At 38.5% G+C, this 26,319-nt stretch overlaps 1 long non-coding RNA gene across 2 annotated transcripts in view; it reads left to right on the top strand.

Annotated features, from left to right (window-relative positions):
- Positions 1–3,258: 3,258 nt before the first annotated feature.
- LOC143739271 (uncharacterized) overlaps positions 3,259–26,319 on the top strand; it is a 46,260-nt gene continuing 23,199 nt past the window's right edge. Inside the window, exons 1-2 of one of the 2 annotated variants that reach the window (XR_013204161.1) lie at positions 3,259–3,524; positions 19,282–19,371. This is a non-coding gene — a long non-coding RNA (uncharacterized LOC143739271). Of the gene's footprint in view, positions 3,525–19,019; positions 19,192–19,281; positions 19,372–26,319 lie in introns of those variants that run through there. The other variant, XR_013204162.1, reaches the window with a different exon arrangement.

The following is a 26,319-nucleotide window of genomic DNA, read 5'->3' as shown; positions in this document are numbered from 1 at the left end:
AAGTGTTTTTGAAAGTCTGTAATGATCGAGAAGAAAGTCACAACAGAGATTATTTCAACGTTTAATCAACAAGTTTTCGTCAAGCACTCTGTCTCCTTCTATTATGCAGCATGACAGAATATATTCTCATTTAAATCACACTTTCAGAAATCTTTCAAAAATACATTGTATATATGAACACAAACGAAAGAAAGAGAATCAATCAAAGACGCACTTTTACATTGAAATCATTTGCAGTTTACATTTCCTGCCAATTAAATCTTGGTTTGAAGTTTAGATTATATGAACAATCAATAACCGCGTTTTTCCAAACACATACACATCAACAAATGAACATGTTAGTTGAGCAACAAAAAAAATGTTTTTTTGTTTGTTTGTTTGTTTTTAACGTATTTTGATAATCCCATCCCAAATTCGATTAAACATTTTGAACGCTGTGAAACTTTCCACGATTAAAAATAATATTTTATTTATTTATTTTTATAACAGATCCTAACATTAGGCTACAGTGCTCATTCTGACTCCTGACATGAATGAAAATTTATTTTGCTTCAAGATTAAAATGTGGCTTTCTGCAGAAAATGAACGAAAACATGCAATAGCAGTTCCTCTGGATTAAAAGAAAAAAGGAAAAACTACGTTGCTTTTCACGGCCTTTGGTCATTTTTAATCAGCCATATGCAATATGTAATTTTTGATTCGTCGATTAGCTACATTGTTGCAGATGATTTGGCAACAATAGCTCATCGAAAATTACAAAATTACCAGATGAATATTATAGCTAATAAATAGGCCTAAATATAATTTTAAATATATGCCTATACATAAAATCAATAGAAAATTCGAAACACCACGAATACATTTTATGCTTAATAGAAAGGGGGCTTAAATGCGTTTTTAATAGACTACGTCAAGTGAATATGGCACGTTTAAAGTTGTTCTATGAAGGTGAAATCGAATGGGCTACATCAGAAGGCTTTTATAGTGTTATAAGTTTGAAAACCGTTATCACAGTGTAAAAAAACATTCACATAAATGCATCATATTGAGAATGCATTTATAATCTGTCGTATTGGCCGTCAGTTGCTGCGACTTTTTAGAGAAGTAAGACTTTAAAATGTCTCTTTGTTTACCAGCACATTTCCTGGCTTTATTAAAGGCTCTGGCGCGGAGAGAATGAACGAGCAGGACTTTCCTCCATATTTCCACAGTTGCCATGCAGGTGTGTGTGCGACAACCTCGCAGTAGCTACTGCATATCATTTAGAGTAAGAGCTGTTAGTCATCACTCATAATTGAGGCCTACAAAAATATAACCGGATCTAACAATGAAATCTATCAACCGAGTATTTGGATAAATGGTGTGAAAACTGTTGCGTAGCCTATTTGTGTGAATGTGCGGAATTTTATTTCCCCAAAACTAGAAAATTGTGAAACGTGTCTACCAATAGAAATGGACGCAAAACTCCTATAATTTAAAGAAAGCGATTGTTTTTTTTATATATATTTACTTCCATTTTTGCTTAGGCTACAATTTGAAATCGTTGTAGCCTTAATCAGTTATCATAACTAGTCTATTTAGATAGAAGCTTTTATAGAGAAAAGAAAACCTTATGCATAAACAAATATAAGTAGGTATAGTGATAAATTGCTTTTAGTTTGTGAATGATATTATCGCATGGAATTATCGCTCGTGTCCAACTTAAATCGTTCCATTTGTTTCTGCAGCTGTTTCCGTTCGAGCATTGCGCCACTAGATGTCGCCGCGTGTTTCGGAAAAGCATGACGACTGACAAGTCATTTCTTACTTCGAATGAATTTCTAGAGAATCAATGGCTGAGGCAATATTTATAAGAGGCTTGACATATCATTTAGAATATAGTTTAACGTTGAAATTGCTGTCTTACACGTTAAGAGAAATTGGGATAGCCTCATCAATGTCATGACTCATGAGGTCGACGGAAAATAGCTACAAATCTGACAGTTAAAAGGGGGAAGTTTGAGAAACCTGAATGTTTTTTTTTTGTTTGTTTGTTTTTTCATTTTTTAAAATATTTGTAAATTCCCACCGTCACTCTTAATTGATACGTCTCTGTTAATCGTGAGGAGTGCACTTATTCGGCAGAGCTAAACAATGGAAAGCATGCATGTCTTTGTATTGAATTACCTGGAACCCAGTCTCTCTGCCTCTCCGCGCCTCTTTCTCCATCTATCACGCCTTTAATTGACTTAACCAACTCTCTGATCATATCTTATATATGTTATATAACTAGCTATATTTAGTGGTGATGATATCAATAGTTGTAGCTACAACAACAAAAAAGAGAGAAATGAGGTGGAGAATGAGAAATAAGCCACAATGCTCATAGACGCTATAGACATTTTATATTTTCATGTTCCTATAATTTACACTCGTAAGTGTAGAGGATGGATTACAGATGTATTTTTTGATGCTAAAAATGGCCCTAAATATATGTTATTCTCCCTTTTTTAATTACATCTATAATAAGAATATTAACTTTATATTTTTAATTAACAGCCTAGTCAAGATTGTAGATTTACAGGAACACATTGGCGGAAAAAAGATAATCAAGAGCAACTTAATGTAGTGTTTGCTAACGCATCTAAAATGTGGGACAGAAAAATCCTACTTTTTTTTTCGTTGTGAAACGTCTTTTTTTTATGGGCTTCGTAAACAGTCTAAACGTTATTAAAATACTTTTTGATTATATATTAGGGATGTCATCAAGAATGCACTGAAATCCCTTTTAATTCTCCGCGAAGTCGAATTTTGACTTATATACTTATATATATATATATCCTATTCATTTCATACTAACTAAGACTCACCAATTGCTAAAAAAAACTTTAAAATGCTAAGAATCGAATGCAAAAAAATTACAGTAAAAATAACAAAAATAAATTTAAGATTATAAGATAATAGATCGGTTTCATTATCCAATCATGGCACACAATAATTGTGTGCTATTATTCAAGACGTGGTGAGTCATTGTCAACCATTATAGTTTATAGGAGCAGTGGGAAAGTTTGAAACCCTTTTCTCTGTAGGTTTTAAATATGCATAAGTATGGTAATCGCGGTCCTGCTGTGTTGCAAACAGGCGCAGCAGAGCACACATGTGCTACACAACTTCGGACCGTACGAAGTCGCCAAGATGAGGACACACAGCGTCCAAGTAAGTCCTATTTCTCTAATTGACGTCTGTTTGTATGAAGATGTATAGGCTGCAAGCCTTTCTTAAGTTGGTTTTAGGCGGAAAACATGCGAGCACGTGTGTTGACCCATTGGGAGTAATCTTTACGCGTGCCCGTCTGACCACTTCTATTGCGTGCCAGATCAGTTGAGCAAAGGTTTACAAGATGAAGATCAGACGCTTTACGATGAACTATGAAGGAGAGATGTCTACGATTGCGCAAAAAAAGTTATGGGAAAGAGTCATGTCTCGAAAGTGAACGCAATAATATTAAAAGGAAATGGATATTAGGCCTAATGATGACTTTAGCGGTAAGTTTTGAGGTCGACGATGTTTGTATGAATGGGAAGTTCAAAGCAATAGATTTCGTTTGTCAATTCATTTTCTAAGCATTTGCCTCATGATTTCATGTTTTCTTTTTGCAGTATATTTAACCAATTATGTGGTTTAAGGCAACTAGAAAACTAAAGATAGGATGCTATTTTTTTTTATTATGTATTAATTTACAAAATGTACAGCAAAATGTATTCTAATTACTATGTTAATACTGTTAGGTGTACATAAACAAATTTTTTACTTCACTCATTTTATTTTAATAGACGTCTCCAAATTTTATGCGAATATTTGCTTTGTCTAATAGGCTGTATCTGTTAACCGAATGAGAGATGTTCTAAATTAATGATATGCTAATATCAGAATGCTCTTTGTGCCTTTTTGTTTGAGCCGTTCAAATGTCTTTGTTCGCTCATAATGCTTTTGAATGTGCATTTTATAATATTTGTATCTACTGGCGGATCCTAAAGAATGAATAAGAAAACAAAACATTATGAAGTGTTGTTAAACCTACTCAATGGTTACAATTGTACAATAATGGAGACAATGCTTTAGCCTGTACAATATAAAATCCGCATCGCGAAGAGCCAAAACACTGCCAAATGCGATGGAAATAAAGACAACACAGCCGTCGTGAATGCAAAGGAAATTCAAATATACCTTTTAAATATGCATCAATATTAAAAATTATACACACGCAAGGACCAACTGCGGTGAAGATGTAAGAATGGCGGAGTAGGCGTCTCATTATGCATGATGGCTCCGCTTCTTTGCTGCAATATCGTCCAGTATTCACGCTCAAGAAAGGTGCTTCCTTTCAATAAAAACAGCAACTTACGCATTCTTCCGAAAAAAAGAAACAAGCCACCTCGAAGCCGATGAGGGGGAAATTACTCCGACCGCTGAAAGAAAGGCTATGTTGGGGGATTTGCATATTTGATGCGCTAATTTCCCTGATGTATTTAAATATGGCTGCACGTAACCGATAGGCTTGCTACGTCATTGGACGTGACCTCGATGTAAAATTGAAACGTGAATTCGTTTTAGTCAAACACAAGTGCTAGCAATAATTGAGAACTGTGGAAGAATAAGAATTAGGCAACATTATTTGGAAACGTTTAGAATCTTCAATGAAGAGATGTGTTTAAAATCTGAACGAGAGTCAATAAAAACGCTTTGCAATAGCCTAATGACAATATAAAAATTATAAATAATCATTTACGGATATTCATTGTGTGAATTTGCGAGGGGTTGGGCGGGGGACTGGCCCTCTAATTAATGTTTGAAGCCCCAACATAGAATGTCAAAACAAAAGGTCTGGCATCAGGGTTTTACAAATAAATATGTCTATTTTTAGGTCTATGTTCAAAGTTCGATTAGAAGCAAATCAGTGCCCGTATTTAAATAAGCCATAACCCTGGCTAACAGCAATCTCATTCGTCAGATGAGGTAACTATAAACTGCACTTTTTGTTAGGATCATCATCATCGGATGAGGCATTGACAAAACATAAACAATATAGTTATTTATTTCTTCATTGTACATTTGCATACTGTATTGTTTAAAAAGTATTTTGTTGACGTTGCACTACGTGAAAACAAGATGCTGCCTTAATTTAAGTATAATCAACTTAGATGCTTAAGTCATTTCAAATTACAATATATTAAACTGACTTTAAACAAATGAATTGAATATTGTATAACTTGTAAAAAAAAAGTTTAAAATTGTTTCTTATTTCGATGAGTTAAATCAATGTAAAATCACATGTTGTCTTAACTTATTGATCATATATTTTTTACAGTGCCAAAAAGAGAATTCACTGTAGGCCTAAAATTCTTTCTCACACTGTAAATGTTATTGCGTGTAGCCTATAGGCCTAAACACTCATGGCCTTATCTGTGCCTGCGTATAGGCGCACTAAGTGTAGGCTAAAGTGTAAATATTTGACTTGTTTCTCTCTTTTCTTTTTCTTCACAAGCCATTACGTATCGGTGTGCAAGTTTTCTCCAAGCTAATGATGTCCTCTCAGTGTCAGATTGCCATTGCGTTCCGTCAGTCAAAACGTGTTGGGAAGAAGCGCTCGGAGCAAATTCATTACCGCAGTCAATCCGTAACCTGGTCTGGGAACTTGGGGCTAGTCCACGCCAATAGAGGAACAATGCCTCCTCAGTTCAAGTCCAACAAAAGACCTGGCGAACTTGTTTGAATTTCAGAGCACGTCCTTTCTTTCACAGAGAGGACTGCCCCCTCCCGAACACCCTTCATGAAAAAAAGAAAAGGAAAGAAAGGGGGGGAAAACATGCCGACCTTCTCTGCTCAACAGTGCACTTTTCTATTTGGTGCTGCAGACAAATAGGTTATGGGAAACTTCTCAACCCCTCCTTCCTCCCTCTCTCCCCCTCTCACTGGCTCTCGCTTATACGGTAGATGCTCGTGCGCTTGGACTGCGCTCTTGTGAGAATCAGAGCCGCTGAGGCACGCGCAATCAACTGAGTATTAGCGGCAATTTTAAACCGAAAGCTCCTCGTGCACGCCGACTTCTTTACCTACAGCAGGAGTTGCATCTGGTCACGTCGGCTTCGGCATTATTTAAAAAAAAAAACCTTTGTTCAAGTGAGTACATCTGGAGACACTTCTCATCCTTTTTGGTATGGCCATTACGAATAATAGGCTATAGTGCTATTAGTCGCATTACAGACTTTGACAAAAGAAATGTCACATAATGGAAAATGGTGCTTTTAAAATTATTCTGGAGGTAAAATAACCATTGTAGAACAATGTCATATGTGAACATACTTTGAACTGATCTAACACAAAGCACTGGTCTCAGGGCCAAAGTCTCATGCAGTGATAGCCTACTATATATGTATGGGGTGACAGTGACATAACTCGTCATTGTGCGCAAGGGAATTTAATTTTGCATGTCGGGATGGATAGAAAATATGATATATCTCCTCCGGGCAGTGATTCATCAATCACACATTTTGATCTCCTCTCACACAAATTTCTGAGATGTTATGTGAGCTGTCATTACTTCTAATTTAATCACTGTAATGTTGATCAGTGCACAAATAGATCTTTGTTGTTGTTTCAAGAGAGGCAGGGAACTTTTACATGTGTACATGTTCTTATACATAATATGTGCCGATGCTTAGACTAGTTATATGTGAGCTGTAAATTGCAAAGAGTCGAATGTTTTGTTCCTTTTGATTTTAGCTTTGCTTTGTGTTTGTTATTTGTGTTTTGCCATGTTTTGATTCTTATTCATGGTTTCATTCATTGTGGCAGTATAACAGCTCTATAAGGCATGAATAATGCTGTAATGTTAAACATGGAGTTTTACAATTGAGGTCTAAGTTTTCCAACTTCAAACTATTATGTTTGCCTTTATAAACTTAAATGAACTGTTGCTGAGAGTATGTGTCTCACCCTGGGCCAATGATTCAAAACTGCTGTTGTGACATGGTTCACCTAAACCAATTCAGTCAGAAAGCCATCATATCAGATTTAATTCAAATGATATCTGTCTTTTGACCTTAAGCCAGGCCAAAATTAGAGACCAGAGATCCTGTATAGGCCTAATAGAACACCACCTGTGCTGACATCCATATTGTTACAAGGGGCTCAAATAGCTTATTCAGTGAGTGGGAAAAATTAAATGAAGACACATTTTATAAGATAAGTGATAAAGATAATTTTATTGCATATGTTCTGCAGCTTTGCAAACATACATACACAGAGAGAGAGAGAGAGAGAGAGAGAGAGAGAGAGAGAGAGAGAGAGAGAGAGAGAGAGATGTACTGTGAGTCCCACATTCTGAAACCCACACAGATGCTGGATAGTCAGCATCACGTTTTGAATGTTTGTTGTCCACTTACTTGCACTCAGTTACAGTTATTGTGAAACATAAAGTCCACGTGAATGTGTAATCAATTGAAAAAATAAAGATATCAGTGGTCAGAAAATGAGGGCATAAACATCTACTAGCGATGGAAATCACAGTATCTAAATTGCGATCTGCTATATTCTGTTAAACATACCTTTGCGCGTTGTCTGTCAATGCCAGAGGAATGATCGCAAGACTCCTTGTGTCGCTGGCGAGCATTTTCCATCTATTCAGTCGCACAATCTAAAATCCTCGTGATCGAGGGTGATTGGCATTGCCTCTGAAATATTTCCATCAAGTAGCCTATATGCTCGTCGTTGAAAATGCATTATGCGTACAGCAATAGTGCGTGCAGGATCGCAGCTTCAACCTGCAGGAGGGAAACAAACGCACTCTGGAGATTTCTAATGACATCATCATCATCATCCTCATCATCATCATCATCATCATCGCCTTGCACTCCCGTGGACCGAGACCTTTGACCTTCTCTGGCTGGTCCATATTTTGGTACTGGAAGCCCGTCCCCCCCCGCTTACCCCCTCCGCCCCCCCCCCCACTCCTCGAGATGTGGCCCTGTTCCCTCTCTCAGACCGCTGGCAGCAGCAACACAATCCTCCTCTCGTCTCTCTCATAGCAGCTCTGAGGGATCTGTGGCATTACCGATCTCCTCCGTGCACGGACAACCTGGCACAACTCGGCCAAATTATAAGAGAGAGATCTCTCCATTCAGTGCCGAAACAAACGCGATGTTATTTCCGTGTGCACCTTTTTCCTCTGGAATCGGATTTTTTTTCCCTTTGTATAATCTCGCTGCTGGTTCCGTGGGATATCTATCGCTGCTGCCACGATTTAATAGAGCCAAAGGAGCCTTTTGTGAGATTGGGAGGTAATTTGCAATGCAAATGATGGCCTGTGCGAGGATGACTGCTTCTTATTCGACAGGCTGCCTCACTCCAACTCTCATATTGTTTTAACGTTAACTGCTCCGATGTCAAATGGATTATAGCTTCCGTTTTGATTCTCATTACCCTGTGAAGAAACTGTCATTTATTTTCTTGCGAGCACACCTACTTTTTAGGAACTGCAAATGACAATTGTGAAGTCCCGTGCCTGTTTTTATTGTGTTTTTAGCAACTTCTCCACTTGGATTTATTCTTACACAAGACACGGAGGTATCCGGGGATTACTGTTGTGGAATTGGAAGCGAGTTGTTATCTTTGGTTATCTAGCTGTATGAGTATTTTGCACTTCATAAAGCTAGATAACCGAAAGTAAAAACTGCCTCCTGGCTCATCGAAAACTCTGGATGCCCAATGACACGAAGATACGTTTACGCAAGAAAATGTGTTAGGGTGTATTATATGTCAATACCTTTGGAGAGCTGATAGCTACACACAATGTCAGACAGAATTTGGGGTTTATTATTTAACATTTTTAGGCTTAATTTAATAGCCTATTATGTTGCTTTGAAAAGTAGGCTATGCTTTTTCTACTCATCGCTGGGGGCAAAAAAAATGCAAACCAAAAAAAAGTCAGCTTCGTTTTCCCCTAAGGAAGTATTATTTTACGCAACAGAATAAATGAATAGACGTGCAGGGATTAGGCTAAATAAATAATATTCGATTTTATATTATCTCACCAATTTACTGAAAATTGACACGTGAAGAGAGAGAAACCCACGTGCTCACTATTTATTTCAGCTCGGTCGCCTTTGGCCAGGAAACGGCGCTGGCATCCCAAACAGAAATAATTAGGACATATAGAGAGAACTGACAAAAATGAAAAGGGGTGGGCACATGGGGAGCGAGGGGGTCGGTCCTCCTTAATTGATTCCGTTAAACGGAGCGCAGTAGATGTGAACGACTGGACGCTCCCATTCCCACGCTCGAGGGCAAGTGGCAATGCCACGGCCCTATCCAGAATATGACAGACAGCGCCGGCGGGCTGGGGGGGCTGGGGGCGACATGGGTCATGAAAAGATGTCAAGTGCACCCGACTCATCTGCATCCCTTTAGAAAGTGGCGACCGTTCCCAGCCTCAGCAGACGCGGGCCCCAAAAGCAGGAACAGTAGCCTATAACGGCTGTGAATATCTCTCAGGCATCATAGCTATATACGCTGCCTCTGCTGAGCTGAATAAGTGTGGGAATAAGGCGTGTGTATGTAAAAGAAGTGGCGTATTGAGCTTGAAGTTTTGAAGCATAGCTTCACTGCAGACTTCGTTAAAACATGACATCACCACTATTGTCCTCAAAGCGCTTGTATTTGAACTTGGCATGTGTGAGATTTTTTTTTTTTTTTACCCCCTCTGGCTTAACGCCCTCTTATTATAGGCCAAATGTATTTATTCTTTGAAGAAGACTTTTCATATAGGTCTACTCTATTATGAATTTATTCCGGGTTGGTTTAAAAATAAGGTAGCCTATTTTTTAGAGGCCTAATGCAAGTTAGTTGAAGATTAAATGAAATATTCTTAGAGGCCTAACACTGATTAAATTATTTAACCTTAACACATATTCTCTTATAAAGGATAATTTCAGTAACATTGTTTAACACAGTGGACTTGTAATGTTATTAAAATGGTTAATATAAGAAATAGTGAATAGCTTTAAACATTTTAAACTAAATAATTATTTTAATATTTAGCCAACAACAATTATAAAATAAAGAAATGCATGCATTAAAATTGATCGTTTTTATAATTATTATATAGTTTAGTTTTTCAAAATTATGATGCTACAGATAAATTGGATAAGATATAAATGTGCATTAAATATAGGCCTATTGGAAGAGGGAAAAAATATATAACTTTGTTTAAATGCCTGACAAGTACTTTTTATTATAGACTCTTGTCTGTGAATACTTGTTATAACAGGGCCTTAATTGTTACCAAAAAAAGAACGTGATATTGACATGCAATTACCAGAATATACTGTGAAAATGCATTGTCACCTTGCCTTTTGAGTTCTCAAATTTCCACACAAGACAACAATGGTGTGTTAAAAACAAAAGCCTGATTTTGTTCCCCCTATCCTTGTAAGGCTAAATTAATTTGACACGTTCTCCTGATTTTTTTTCTTTTTTTTTCCTTTGGTTTTTTTTTTTCTTTTCTTTTTTTTTTAGGTGTAATTTTAGCATCTCACAAAACCACACACTTTGTTTTTAGCACACCAGTCAAACTCATCCTAATTCCTCTTAGGATAATGTTATGTGTCCTCTCGTTTTACATATCCAGCGCTGGTTTTGAATGCACCAGGACTTGACAGTCAATCAATTCAAAATGTCCGCATTGCAATTTAATTTGTACTGTTGAAAGGTTGAATGTCGTTCTGAATGTTTGCAAATCATTTGAGATCACCTCTTTCATTACAGCCATACCACATGCTTTGAGTGATAGAAATGGGTCATGTTTTTTTTTTTAAGAATATTAGTGATACTATAAAGAAGACAGCGCTACATAAGCCAGCGCTCAAACTTATAACATAAAAAATACATCATATTGTATTTATTATTATTTATTTTTATGATATATTTTTTGTGAGGATTTACTCCTGCTCGATATCTTGATTTAAAAAAAAATCTTGTTTTATGGAAATGAGCAAAAAAAAACATAAAAGTGTATTCGCTCAGAGCTTAAACTAAATATTCAGCCTGTTTACATGATTTAGGACCTGGATTGAGGTGAACTCCAAGGTTCCTTTTGAATATGAATTTTTATGTAGTAGGCCGGCTGCCTGCAGCTCTATGAATGAGCCGTTTGCTACTGTGTGTGTGTGTGTGTGTGTGTGTGTGTGTGTGTGTGTGTGTGTGTGTGTGTGTGTGTGTGTGTGTGTGTGTGTGTGTGTGTGTGTGTGTGTGTGTGTTAGACAGTGGAGTCATATTGCTGTCTTGTAATTGGCTGACTACTATAACCATGGCGACCATGGCAGCTTATCAGTATTCATTGGGCAAGCAATCTTCATATTTTTGGCTACTCCACAACCTCAGTTCTCAGTCACGAACTGCAGCGCTTCTGCTCAGTTGTCTTTAATACTGTGCTCGTTGAACTGTTAGCATTTGGTGAACTGACATGGTTTATCATTTCTGCTTACTTCCTTGAAGACATTTTGTTGTCCTCTAATTTAAAATATACTTAATCATTGGATGCTTAGCCTGTTTAGTTTTTAACTTCTTTTCTCAGTTCCATGCTTATATTCTTACAAACATAAAATAGCCCAGGATCTTCTTCACTTTGATTGAAAACGCATTTTGAGGGAAAATAATTGTTATTTTTGTAATTGTGTGAAGATAAATAGATAGATAGATAGATAGATAGATAGATAGATAGATAGATAGATAGATAGATAGATAGATAGAGAGAGAGATAGGTAGATAGTCAATCTTCTGTACATTTTAGATCTTCTTACCTAGATTTTTATTGATTGATTTTCAGGTTCACTTCTCAGTTTGTCCCACAAATAATATTTTAGTTTGATACATAGTGACATTTAGTTGCACATGCCTCATATTGATACTTTTTACAGTGTCGTAATGGGACCAAGTGTGGCTTGCTTTCTCACCACTGATTTCTTAAAAAGCGATTCTACATTCACTAAGCTTCCGTGTTCTTGTGTAAGTTTACTTCCTTCAAACTAAAGGAATAATGTGCCTTAAAATGTGCTGAGATGTTAAACAAGCAGATACATGTTGGCACAGAGCATCCTGTAGACCCGCCTCTTCTCGGCCAGCCAGGTCACATGTACAATGTTGTTCCCGCTGGTTGGAGTCGCTGTGGCAACAAGGGGGTGATCTCACATGCGTATGATGGCAATGTGCAAAAGCAGGACAGGTTTCATATGTGTGTGTTTGTGTGTATTAGTGAGTGGAAGATTCTTCCACTTGAATGTACCTTTGTGTGTGTGTTTTGTGGAACTGTGATGGTATTAAGAAGCCACTCGAAAGTGTGTGTGTGCATGTCTGCTTGCATTCTGATTTCCCGTGGTATTTGTGTGTAATTGTGTAGATCACTCTTTCAAGGTTGCAGAAACAATCTGGTATCTCACGCTGAAATCGTGATTTATCAGAGTTAATGCACAGCTCGTTGACATCTCAAAGCAGACACATCTAGTGCCAACGTTTTAGTTAAAATAGAACAACCCCATGATCCATGATTCATGGAGCAAATTTACTTCAGGGTTAAGATTTAGAAGCTGTACAGTGATTTGAAAAAAGTCCAAATGTTTTCTATTGATGTTTTATATATAACCCTTAGTATGAGTAATTGCAAATGTCAAAATGTCACTATTGAACACCACTTTTTTGTAGTTTGACCTATCTTGACCTTAACTTCCAAACCAGTATGAGTAGGTTTTTTGAAATGGGTAAATTATTGATTTGATCTGTTGTGAAACACTACTGTTGTTTTTGTCCAAAATCCGTCATTATTAGCTATTATAATTTATTTAGTATAGTTCCTGGTAATGTGTGTAATTGTAAATATTCCATTGCATGATAATGCCAGATATAAAATGGTACAAGATTGAGTAGTATTTTTCCTCTAAACCAGAAGTAATCTGTGCAATAACAGCGCTGTGACACCGCATGCGTTTGCGGTTTGACTGAGCATGTCTTTTCTCTGCTGAATTTAGATTATGCAAATTCTTAGAGCTATAAATAAGTCAATAACCGCGTCTCATATACCCCTCAAAACTATCAGATAAAAGAGCCTAAATGATGCATGTCATGCCAGTGAGAAGTTTGACAATATTATTTACAAAAATGTAATGTAATTTAAAATTTACATTGCTCATAAATGATCATTTTTACTATACAGTATATTTTTACATTTTAATTTTTAAATAATATATTGAAAGGAATATATTGTGATATATTTTATAAATATTTCAGGAGTGAATAATGCGGTTAAAATACAGCTATATAGCGAGTTTGTGTGCAGAAAAACCATTAGCACTTTGACCGTAATCATCAGTTTGGATTAAATCAGAATAATTAGGTTTGTACCAACTCATTTTTTAGAAAATCTGAGCAGAGAGTTCTCTGTGTCTGTGTGTGTGTGTCTAAAAACATGGGTTACAATCCAAAGACAGCATTTGTCATACATGCGAGTAATGTTGCACAGTGAAGTGCTGCATGTTCGCATACTTACATTTGAATCGCTTGATTATATGCAAATTTAATGCATGCGGACTCATGCATATATGCGGAAGCTCCAGACTCTCTGCTTAATATCCTTATTAGTGACGTGGGAATTAAAAATTTATCATGCAGGTGGGGTAGGTGAAGGGTGCCCCACAATCTTCCCAGAATCGCATTGCAGACTCTGGGTAGGGAGGAGGTGGGCTGGGCTCCGTCAGCGCAGTAGCATTTCCTTCAAGGTGCCACCATCTTAAAGAATTTAGCAGTGGTGAGCATGCGAAAAGCATAGACCTAAAATGTCCGCTGGCACGCGCTTTATTACAAGCCCACCTCGCATGTTCCAATAAGGTGCCACTGCATTCGCATAATCACGCTCACCAATTAGTAAATTAGCTAGCGTCGCTGACAACATGCGTCTCAAGAAACCCATTTGCATGCATAAACCCGCCCCATTATTGTCAGCTACATATGCGAACTGCTTGCCTTGTACTTATCCGGCACAACACATGCGCCATATTCCAACACAGCATGGAACCCTTCGCATTTCATCCACTTTGTATTCATCTTTAGCCGTGTGCAAGTAGAAAATTCTGGATGAATATTTAGTTGCTACTCTATGTGGAATTGTGGCCCTTAGCTAAGGTTAAAAAGAGAGCCAATTCCTGAGCATTTAACACATTTTGACACGTTTCAATACGATTGTGTTGAATGTGATTACATTTAATGACCATCTCGATTAGTGTAAAAAGGTCATAAAATAAAATGTCGCCCCTTTGATGGAGATTATAGTTTTTAATCATCAAATTAGCATTAAAATGCCCTTTTGGCAAATTTAACAATCATTTGAATAAAGATGCTGTCGTAACATTTGCGCAGCAGTGTTGTGCCTGGTTGCTTGCTGTCTTTAGAAGAAGTCACTCAGAGGAATAGCTATTCCTCACTCGGGCTCCACTCCATTCCACGGTCTTAATTATTTCAAAGGTGGCTGTCTGGAATGGAACTCGCTATATGACACTTCCATTTGCATTACCTTTCATCTCTGCGCGTCCTCTTGGCACTGCTGAGGCAGAAGTGCTAGAAATGACTCTTAATGCTTACCTCTTTTGTATACCCCCATATAGACGCACAAAAACATATAGAACGCTGGCATAGGAGCCTTGCATAATGCCGCATGCATGTTCCACCTGCAAATATATTCGGTCTGAAATTAGATATAGGTTTACTTAGAGAACATAGCGCTTCCCAATTATGGTGGTCAACCATCCAACGAGGTAAAATAAATACTAATAATAGAAGGCCAAGCTAAGAAATATATGTTGAAATGTGCTACGTGCATCCATCAGCAGGACTGACATCGGTTGTCATAGAGTGATGGGCTTCTTTAGAGTCCTTTGAATTTAGTGTGGAGGAAAGTATCAAAAAGACATGATATTATAGTGCCGAGTGGCAGTGAGGCATTCTCATGGAGAACGGACAGTTACATGAATCACACGGCCATGGTCCTGTGTTATCCTGGTTCGGATAGAGTTACTGCATGAATTCTACAGATGGGGTGGTATAATGAGGCAGCATCGGTGAAGATCCGTTCCATGTGCATTTGTTGCTGTCAGTTAGGTATTTGTGCATGTGTATATATTATACTCCCGCACACACCTTTGTTGCAAGTATTGCGCGCACCTTTATCTGCTCAGATTGTTCAGAGACGAAAGGTCCGTGCAAATGTCCTCTTGAGCCTGTCATGTAGACTACCGTCACCGGGTATATCTGAGAAGTGTTAATTAGCGTGAAAGTGGGCAACAGAGGTGTCAGCAAAACTCCCTCCCTCTCGCACCCATCCACACACACACTTATACCTGATGTGTGCAACCTACACCCCCCCGACCCCCCCCCCAACCCCCCCCCCCCCCCCCCCCCGCTACCAGACCGCTGTTATGAGAGTATGCCGAATGTAATTAAATTCCTGCATGTTTTAGATTCAGCCTGTCAGTGGTTAATGGGAGGAAACGAGAGTATCTCCTGTACTAAACGTGTTGAGAAAAGAGATAAGAAAGCGTAAAGGTTGGTGGCGTAGATGAAAAAAGGACAACAATATAGACAATAGGCAACAATCATTCACTAGTCGCAACCGTTTTGTGCCACATGGCCGAACAAAGCATTATCCCAAGCTGGACTGATGTTTTTTTGTTTCAATTGAAATGTCGTTTGAGACTCTAAGGCCCTGTTTCCACCTGGTATTAGGATGTGTTTCAAATTTATATCCTGTAACTAATTCCGTTCAGGTTTCCTGAAGACACTCCCCTCTTATTTTGTCACGTTCTACATCACTTTTGCTGGAGTGCCGAATACTGAATGACTGAAAAGGATAAAAAAAGCAGCAACGATTTCTACCATAACCTGTGTGTTTTGGTACAATGCAGTAAAGTTGAAATCACTTGTTTTGCTGTGCCTTCTCACAACAAGTCCCACAATGCTCACATATTAGGTGTTTTTGGCTGTTCGAACGCATTCGACTACATGAACAAATACACTATGAAAGCAATCCAGTTTAATGTGGTTTCATTTACCTCTGGAAGTGGTCGAAGGTGGTCAAGGTTGAAAAACATTTTAGGCCCTGTTTACAGCTATATTTACTGTCGTCCACTTGTGTTTGGATTGACTAAAACATATCTTAATGGCGGGTGTAAACAGTGTCTAAAACATCTAGCTGGTCTGTACAACCACGAAAATGTCCAGAGTTTTTCCCCATAGGCGTATTTTTAACCAAACACTAGTGTAAGAATGTGTGGACTGTGTTTGTGAACGCCCATATGCATGATCGTTCCTAAGTGTTTTTGTTTGTCATGATCCATAAGGTATACAGCTATGTGTGTGTGTGTGTGTGTGTGTTAGAGAGAGAGAGAGAGAGAGAGAGAGAGAGAGAGAGAGCTCTTGCTTCTCAGCCATCAGATGTGATGCAGACTGTCAGCTGGGGAATCATACCTGGCTCCATGCTAGAGCAGTCGGCCTTCATATATAGTCCAGTAGCCACTGATTGTCAGGACTGAGGTGTTGGCAGAGAGTGCAGACGCTGAGGGTGTGGAGAGAGGGGGTGTGGGGGATGGGGACGACTCAAACACTGCCAACATCAAGCGCTAAAATGGACCTTGGTTTCCCCGTACTGCAGGCGATACAAGCACACAGAGACTCTTAGCTTTTTAGCATAGCTGCTAAGCTTTATTATTGCTACCTGCTCTCTAGAGCCAGAAGGTGTTCATTTTCAAAATGCTTTGAAAATCATCAGCTTGTGCTATTCAAAATGTATACAGTAACTTTCCTTTGCATGAAATGTGCTATTATGTGATCAATTTGAAGGTTATATGTTGTTATTGTATACAGAAACCTTAAACTATAACATTAATTTGGGAATCCAAGACATAACATACTCACAAATGAAACAAAATGCTGTCATTTCTTTTATTGTATTGTATTTTGCGAAAGCAATGATTGATGTGCTTTTCTTTCTTTCTTTTTTTTAATAAATCTCTATTTTCTGATTGGAATTTGCTTTTTGTTTTTGCCTTATACATTTGCTTTCAGCACATAAGATGTCAAGACTGACTTATAGAATATAATAGCCAAACAACGGTCAGCTATTAATCATTCTATTGAACCATGAGATATCGCAATGCTATAATTAACATCTTGTAAGTCCTCTAAGGGTTTATGATGTGAGAGGGCCGCAACAAGTCTTTATTTTTTATGTGATAATAAACATCTTTTGAGTTAAGGCATATGATGAGATGGGATTAAAAGTCTCAAAAACACGGTTACTCATTGGTACCAACATAAAATGTAATAAAATATTATTAGACCATGTGAAAAAAAAGCATTGCTGCATTGTGTAGCAGGAGTGACTAAGTCAAAAGCTCAAGCCTTACGAACACAGAGGCTTAATAAAAGCTGACAGCTGTCACTCTGCCTCTGAGATGTGTCATGAGAAGACTACCTTTATGTGGACATGGCCCTACACCGCTCTTTGAGAGTTTCTGGAGATAACACACACTGCACAGGTTAAAAAAAAAAGGAAGCATTTTTGAAACCTATAGGTTATGGGGAGTCTTGCTTAATGTGTTGTAGTATAATAAAAAACAACAATCTTTTGTTGTTGAAGCTAAACTGTAATCTCTCAGGCTAAGTAATATGTGCGAAAAATGCATATTTTGTAATATAATTTCATACAATCTACAGCTAATGATGGAAAAATATACACATTTGGCTTGAAAAGCTGCACCCCTCTGGCAGTATCTGTAGCCAATGTGTTACTTTGCATATTTACTTCTTGCTGCACATATCAGGAAAGCATTCAAAAGCTTCATGTTAAGTTTTCAGCATCTGCAAACTACAGAGCTGTTTACACACAAAAATGTATATGCTTAAATATGTGCAAAAATACATATAAGTTTATGCTCTGGATCAGTGCGACAGTAGAGCAGAGCAGTACTGTGTGTGTGTGTGTGTGTGTGTGTGTGTGTGTGTGTGTGTGTGTGTGTGTGTGTGTGTGTGTGTGTGTGTGTGTGTGTGTGTGTGTGTGTGTGTGTGTGTGTGTGTGTGTGTGTGTGTGTGTGTGTGTGTGTGTGTGTGTGTTTGTGTGTGTGTGTGTGTGTGTGTGTGTGTGCGCGCGTGTGTGTGTGTGTTTCTCTAGGGAATGCATAACTGCAGAGATCTCGGGCTCTGCTGGCCAGAGACATACTTTGAGGTGACAGTCATGCAGCTTCTGCCAGTATTCTCCCATACACAGGGATGGTTTGAAACAGAAAGAATCATTTCATCTGAAAAGTCACCAGTGCTGAACCCCCTCAAGGTAACTGCAATGCTGGTTACACCAGCTGCAGCAACTCATGGGCAGAGTGTCTTTCTGGACATCCAAAGATCATATCCTGCTCTGGAGGGCAGACTTGATTTCATCCTGACTTTAACTCTGTCCTCCTTTACTATCATTCAAATTAACACATATTCACATATGCCATAGACACAGCAACATCACAGTACTGGACTAACAAACACATGCACATTCTTGAATATGAGGTTTAGGGGGACTCTACATAGGCATACTGTTTTTTTTTTACTGTAGGCTGCAAACTGTATCTTCTATCCCCTTACACTAAACCATCACAGAAAACGTTATAGACATGATGATTTTTAAAGTACAAACTGTATATTACATCCCCTTACACTAACCCTATCTCTAAGCCTACAGCCACAGAAAACTTTCTGCTTTTTTTCATTTTCAAAAACCATCACTTAGTATGATTTATAAGCTCTTTTCCTAATGGGGACCCAAAAAACTGTCCACACCGGGTCAAAATTTTGACTGGTAGTACTATTCTTGTGGGGACATTTGGTCCTCACAATGTAGAGAATACCAGGGCACACACACACACTCACTCATATACACCTATAACATAACTATGCTGTAGCAATTGCCTCACACAGACTCACTTCACAACATATTTATCAGTTGTATAATGTTATTTTTTTGTGTCCAATTTGGCATTTATCTCTATTTTCAGTGAACCGTTTGCTAAATATTAAACCACATGAACCATCGTTTATGGCACATTCTTACTTCATTTGTCATCAAAACAGGTGGAAAGTTGCTCGAATCGCTGTAAAACAAATTTAACATGTTTAGTTATTTTAAAGTCAAAAGTTCCTTTTTTTGTGTGTGTGTTGCAGGGCCAAAGCAAAATGTGGCCGTTACTTACCCGCTTGAATTGAGCATGTGGGACCTGGCATCAATGTTATCAAATGATAAACCAACATGAGGTGAGTTCACAGATTAATCCAAATGTAAAAACAAATACAAAGCTTGCTGCATCATAGCCCATACATATATTTGTTCAATTATTGGTGTTATTTTATCTGACAGATTTGTATAGTTGCAACATAGCATGCTGGCCTCAAGAAGTATTGATTCTCGTAATTTCTGTCAGAACAGACAGTCTTTCTAGCTGGTGGACCTGCATAGTCATGCCGTTCTCCAACAATACTGAGCTGGTGTAGTACTCAACTAGCACTCCTTGTGACCAGCAAACCAGCAACCCATGCTGGTCCCAAGATTCAAAACATACCTTATGCTGGCGACCGGCAATGCTGGATTTTTTAATCAGGGTTCAAAGCCAGCCACTACATATTTTAACATTTCACTTTATAAACTGTGAATTTGCATACCTGGAAAGCTGACTAGCAAAGTTTGTAGATATAAGAAAAAAAAAGCAGTCAGTGCTAGCATGCATGCTATCAGTACACGATACCTGTATATCAGCAGCACGCAGGCAATGCCTGGCTGTTTTCTGCATACTCTGTGACCCCTCCTCTCTTGTGCCTTGCTCTGGTGTGATTATCGTTGGCCCTGAGGAGCTAATGAAGTCTGGCGCCTGCGTTTGCATGATTACAGTTGGCTGCGGCACAAAGCCAAGAGCCCACAAGGACAATAGATGTCAGTTTACAGCATGCCAGCCCATGCTTCTGCTGTTTATCAAGCGTCCTGTATCGCTGTGTTTTATGTGACACGTTTGAATGCATATGGTGTCGTAAAATTAAATCTGCTTTTGACGCAATTTAAGTGCATTAGGCTATAGCCGGTGTAGTTTGTGAAAATATACATTCATGCATGTCATTGAATGATTTAGGTCTCATTAATAATAGAAATATTTTACATTTGAATAATAATTTAATATTTTATTCAACCATCCCCACATTCCACAATTTACAGCACTCAGTTTGTTATATAGCCAATTTTTGAATCTTTTTTTTGGGGGGGGTCTCATTTTTAAAAAGCTAGTTAGTCTTTCGTGACAACAGATGATGAAGCATTTCTGCATTCATTAAATATAAAAACATCTTCAAGAGGATCGCATTACGTGGTTGTAAACTGCATCCTCCTTTCCCTCTCAGAACAAAGAATATGCGCATGGTAATGACATGCAAATGTATGCAGATTTCAAGCAGCAAGAGGGAGGAGTTGAGAGGGGAGGCAGAGGAGAGGCTATGGTCTCAATGCAAATACACCGAATGTTTACATATATATATATATATATATATATATATATATATATATATATATATATATATATATATATATTCTCAGGGCACATTGTTTTAAGAATTTCTCAGGAATGCCAGATTTGAGGTTAAAAGACACAAAAATATCATGCATATTAATTTAAATCCTTTGCATAAACACTCAAACCTGTTTTTTTATTCAATCTACATATATTCTGCGCCCACACACCCACGAGAGATGGTTTTATCTTAAGCAAGGATCAGCTTTATCACCTGGGAGTTGCTCTTAGCTATAAGTTTTGCTTCATGCTACCTTCTTTATCATCCCCTCCACCATTGAAATTGTCCTTTTTTTTACCACAATGCTTTAGAAATGATGATATCATATAACTGTAGCATTTTCAGACAGTTTAAATATAAAATATATCAATTCAATAAGAAGTTAGCATAGTCCATAGAGGTGTTAGATAACTTAACCCGAGACCATTCGTTATTAGGATGAAAATAGAGGTACAGAGATTTCATTGAAGAAATTATTCAAAAATATTTTTTTCCCCTTAAAATCTGGCAGTGGAATTTCAAAATGCCTTTTTCCAGCATAATAAAATATTGGGTTAAAAAGAAAAAAATGATGTCAGTGCTTCAGCTTGTTCAGGATTAATGACAGTTTATAAGTGTCTCAATGGCTTTTCATTATTGCCAAAGAGATATATTGCAAATATAACAGCCCCTCCACATTAACAGTCTGAAAATGGGACTTGATGATAGTCACAACTGATTACATTTTGTATGAAGCTGCATAATAAGTAAACGCTCGCATGACAGTAATATCACTTTAGCCACTCAGCGCCATTTAGCAAATATAGCATTATATCATTTTCTCATTCTTTCTTTCTTTCTTTCTTTCTTTCTTTCTTTCTTTCTTTCTTTCTTTCTTTCTTTCTTTCTTTCTTTCTTTCTTTCTTCCTTCCTTCCTAGACAGATTTTTTAGGTTATATCGCATGCACAAGTTTTGCGTGTGCTTTTGTTTAGATGTGCGACAACCTAACCTGGGCATTATTTGCAAGGCATCTGTGGAGCATTAATACAATTTCTATACGTGTGTGAGTGGGTGTGGTTGTCCGTATGCTGGTGTTTGCCACTTCCATTTCCGAAAAGATCAGTGATTTGTGTGCACCAGCACATGAAAGGCCGTTAAAATAATGCCCATCCCCAGACAGGAGACACAATACTGCATTAGTCTGTGGCACACACATGTCTGGGCCTCTCCTCAGACACAATATGGCGAATGGAGAGAGAGAAAGAGAAAGAGAAAGAGAAAGAGGAGGGGGGTGTGAAGGCACAGACAGACACTCAGAATAATGCATAATGATGTTAACATTCCTGCATGTCTAATAGAGCAGGACCCAGCCACAGAGAGATGCACCAACTCAGACAAGCACGTGTGTGTGTGTGTGTGTGTGTGTGTGTGTGTGTGTGTGTGTGTGTGTGTGTGTGTGTGTGTGTGTGTGTGTGTGTGTGTGTGTGTGTGTGTGTGTGTGTGTGTGTGTATGTGCGCGCGCACAGGTTTGTGTGTCCATCCTCACTCCGCACCCTGAGATACATTAATTTTGACTCTTAATGCAAGGGTGTGTTTGAATCTTTTCTTTGAGGTTATGACAGCGAACACTGGCCCACCGGCTTTAAGCCGTTGCACCTCTTTGACACACACTTTCATGTCTTCGTCATGTGTGAGGATGCAAAAAGACACAGATTTTTTTTTTTTACATACCCAAAAATGCTTCTGGAATATTTTATACTATAGCAATTCTTTAGCAGAGATTTATTGTGCTATATTGTGTCAAAGAAATGGAAAAGAAAAGAGTGTTCATGCAGGAAGAGTCGCAATGACAATATGGCTTTGTCCAGCATGCACACGCATATACAAATAAATAAATCCAAGCGGCCACAATGCAACTCTACTTCCCCATTTCAGGGCGCTCTCGTTCTCTGACATGGGCGGCTGTATCATTTTAATTGGGAGCTTAGACTGAGGTGAGATTGTCCCGTTTCTATTTATTTCATTTTGTTAACCTCACATCAGGCAGAACCGTGCCAATGGGACCAACTGAATTGGATATGAAAATAGACAGGAAGCATTTGTCGAGGGAGAGAAAGAGTGAGAGAGAGACAGCCGTCGTCTCCGGAGGAAGGCGGGCGAGGATGGAAAAGCTCATTTTCTGTGGCCACCCCGTGCCGACTGCAATGCAGATCGGTGAAAATCCTGGCGAATATGATGGCGAGGCTCGAGAGAGGGTTTATGTTATCTGTGCCTTTGGTACGCTTTGTTTTTTTTCTTCTTTCCTTCCATATTTTTTTTTCCTCTGTGGTCGCCATAAAATGTCAAGTTAATTTCCTGGGTGGTGTGAGCGACGCCTCACCATGCGCCGTGTGTGTGTGTGTGTGTGGTAGCTAGTTGGGGGAAGAGGTTTGCAAGGAGGAGCTCGTGCAATGTGCTGTAACAATTTCTGTTTCAGTGTATGTGCGCGTGTAAATTAGCCGTCACTGCTACAATGCGTTAGTGGGAGTTCCAGCACCTCATTTGAATGCGACACAATGTAAAGGATTATGGGTTGATGATGATTTTCCAAGAGGATTCAGACATGAACCGTATTATAGGGTTCACAGACGTCTCTCAGCTAAATTAAACACCCACACCTGAATAAAATCAGTCTCCCTGAGAGTGTGTGTGATTGAGGAATATGTGTATATAGCGCATATTTATGTAGTCATATGTGGCCATTTCCTAATATATATTTATTTAAGTGCCCTGCAGTGAACAGTAATTTCCTGGCAACATTGTATTGCTTACTTTGCTTACTTTGAGAAATAAAATCGAATTTTCTTTTGCATTTTCATGTAAAATGCCTGGTTGCAGACTTCAACTGAAGTAGGTATGTGATGAATTGCCAGTGATTTGACAGCTAAAAGTATAGTGAACACAATCTATTTTCACTGGATTCACATGGTTTTAGGGAAAACGCTCCAAGGATGGTTTTGTCTATCATTTTGCCTTTTTCCTTTGTGGTGTGTGAATTTAACTGTATATGCATTGTATGTTTTTTTCCTCTCAGTAACTCACAAATTGATCATCCTTGAGACTCACTCTGTCACACAAACTGTCTCAAAATTGTATGATTTCCATACAGAACGGCCTTGGTATACAGAGCACATGCACTCTGACAAATCTTCACGATCCATTAAGAAGACTCCTCTTGTTCTTGCTCTTGTGGTGTTGTTCATATCCATGACACCGTATGACCACAGCTGAGGCGTGTTGATCCAGGAATTCAAATGTGTGAATATGCAGTGTAGGTGTGTGTATGTAAGAGCGTTTTCCGATAGACCTGACACATTTTGAAATGTGGAGGAAGGGATTAGGCATTTGTCACTCTCTCTTATCCTGATCTGTGCTTCTGGCCTACAAATGTCACATCCCATACGTCGGAAAAATCTCACCAATCCTGCCTAATTGCACATATTCGTGTTGGTGCTTTGCTTATCGATTGTAGTATCGAGATATGTGTGAAGGGTGACTTCACCAATGCAAATGTGCTCGGAGACGATGTTAAGGTGGGACTTCCACATATTTTGTAATGGCATTTAATTGCTCTGAATGCAATTTCAATAAAAAAAAACATGTACAGTTACTTACAGATAATTATTGCGATTTTGCGACCTTACAAATTCACAAAAAAGTATTTCATAGCAAAATTGACATTGATATTAATTAGTATCAGTAATAACAATACTAATTGTATTTCATTAATAATTAAATGTATTATTAAAATGCTGGTTTATTTATTTAATAATTTATTTATCCCTTTTTCCTTTTTTGTATCTCTGCCTCAGCCTTTGCATTTTGCTGATAAATCAAGGAAATGAGTGTTCTTACATAGACAATGAGAGTACAGGTGTGTGTGCGTGTGCGTGCGCTACAAATATGAATAGAAAACGGTGGATGGTGTAAAAACTAAATGAAAGAGGCAGGAAGCGCTACCGAGAATCCCTCATCTCTAATGGCTGGATGTGAAAGGTAGTTTTGAGTTGGGTGTTTAGAGCAGAGTTAATCAGGAGCCCTCCGTTTAATTAACGGGCAAAGAGAGGACTTTCGCTACTGCTTGGGTAAACAGCAATTGTTCTTGGCCCGAGGTTCCCAAACATGGAGGGAACAATGACGATATTGTCCCTTTGCCCCTCATTAGGGGAAGTGTGAGGGGAAACTTGGAGGTGTGTATGTGTTTGCAATCACTCTCCCATGATCCCATTACTGCTTCCTGGTCCTGGCTCCTATCACATCTTTCGTGCCAGCTGCAGAGAGAGAAAGAGAGCGAGCCTGTCACAGCATCTTCACATCAAAACCTCCTATTGGAGAAAGAGAGGAAGGGGGATGCGGAGAGGAAACGAAAGAAAGAGCGTGTTGTGTGTGGACTTCATTAGCATAGAGGAAGAGGTGCACAATGGAGGACTTTACAGCCTTGTTAGTGAGAAGCAATCAATTAACAGGGCCAGATCGACCCTGGCAGAGCAGTGCAGGGTCTGTGAATGAAATTTATCTTTCCCTGATGAATAAATGTTGTCATTTCCAAAAAGAAAAAAACTGAATGTGTCACTGCATTCAAATGCTTGATTTGGACTCTCATCAGCAAGTGACAGTGTTTGCCCATTTTTCTTATGCGTGTGTGTGTGTGTGTGTGTGTGTGTGTGTGTGTGTGTGTGTGTGTGTGTGTGTGTGTGTGTGTGTGTGTGTGTGTGTGTGTGTGTGTGTGTGTGTGTGTGAGAGAAAGAGAGAGAGAGAGAGAGAGAGAGAGAGAGAGAGAGAGAGAGAGAGAGAGAGAGAGAGAGAGAGAGAGAGAGAGAGAGAGAGGTTGGATGTTCATGATTGTCAAAGGCACAAACTATATCTTAGGAAAATATAGCTTAGTGTAAAGAATGTGTATATAAGCACATCGACAGATTTGTATGTCATCAAACCCCCTCTGAGCTTGTTTTGTTGTTATTTCCTCTTACTCCCTGCACTCTATTTACTTTATATCAAATATATCTGATACCTGGAATTTCCTCTCCGTCTGTGGATTTGTTAAATCATATGTCTCATATTAAAAGTAACACACAAGAATGCCCTCTAAATTGTGAAGGCACCCAATGACCTGTTTCGGATCCTGGCAGTGATGGCTTTTACAAAATAAAAGTTGCAGAAAGGGAAAATCTGCAGCAGACAATGACAATTGCATATAAAATTGAACATCCCACCACCCCACCCAAACAAACACATCCCCATCTGTGATTCTTATTCAACGTTCTCCCAGACTCCTCTGATGCTTTTCTCTGCCTGGGAAATTGTCCTGATAATGGCTGCAATCTGTATCCAAAAGGCAGGGGACAGTTCTCTCTCCGGCAACCTGCGATGACTTGCGTCTGGAATTCCTACTTGAGCGGCATCAGTCAATCCATCACTCTGATGGGAAATTATGAGTGAAACTGATGACTTTACAATTCAAATTGTAAAGCGTATATAATATTTGTAAAAAGCTTAAATAATAATTGTTCCAGAGTGAACTGGCTTTCCTTAAAAATAAGAAGTGTGCAGTAAATGCATTTCAGTAAGTGAATTTCTTTTTTGAATTGAATGTTTTATGGTTCCATTGTAATTTTGGCATTATAGTAATA

Source organism: Siphateles boraxobius, unplaced genomic scaffold (genome assembly GCF_051911475.1).
Source record: "Siphateles boraxobius isolate OS27281-9 unplaced genomic scaffold, OSU_SipBor_1 16, whole genome shotgun sequence".
Taxonomy (NCBI): Eukaryota; Metazoa; Chordata; class Actinopteri; order Cypriniformes; family Leuciscidae; genus Siphateles; species Siphateles boraxobius.
Note: the sequence above shows the minus strand (reverse complement) of the source record. Positions and strands in the feature narration are given on the sequence as shown.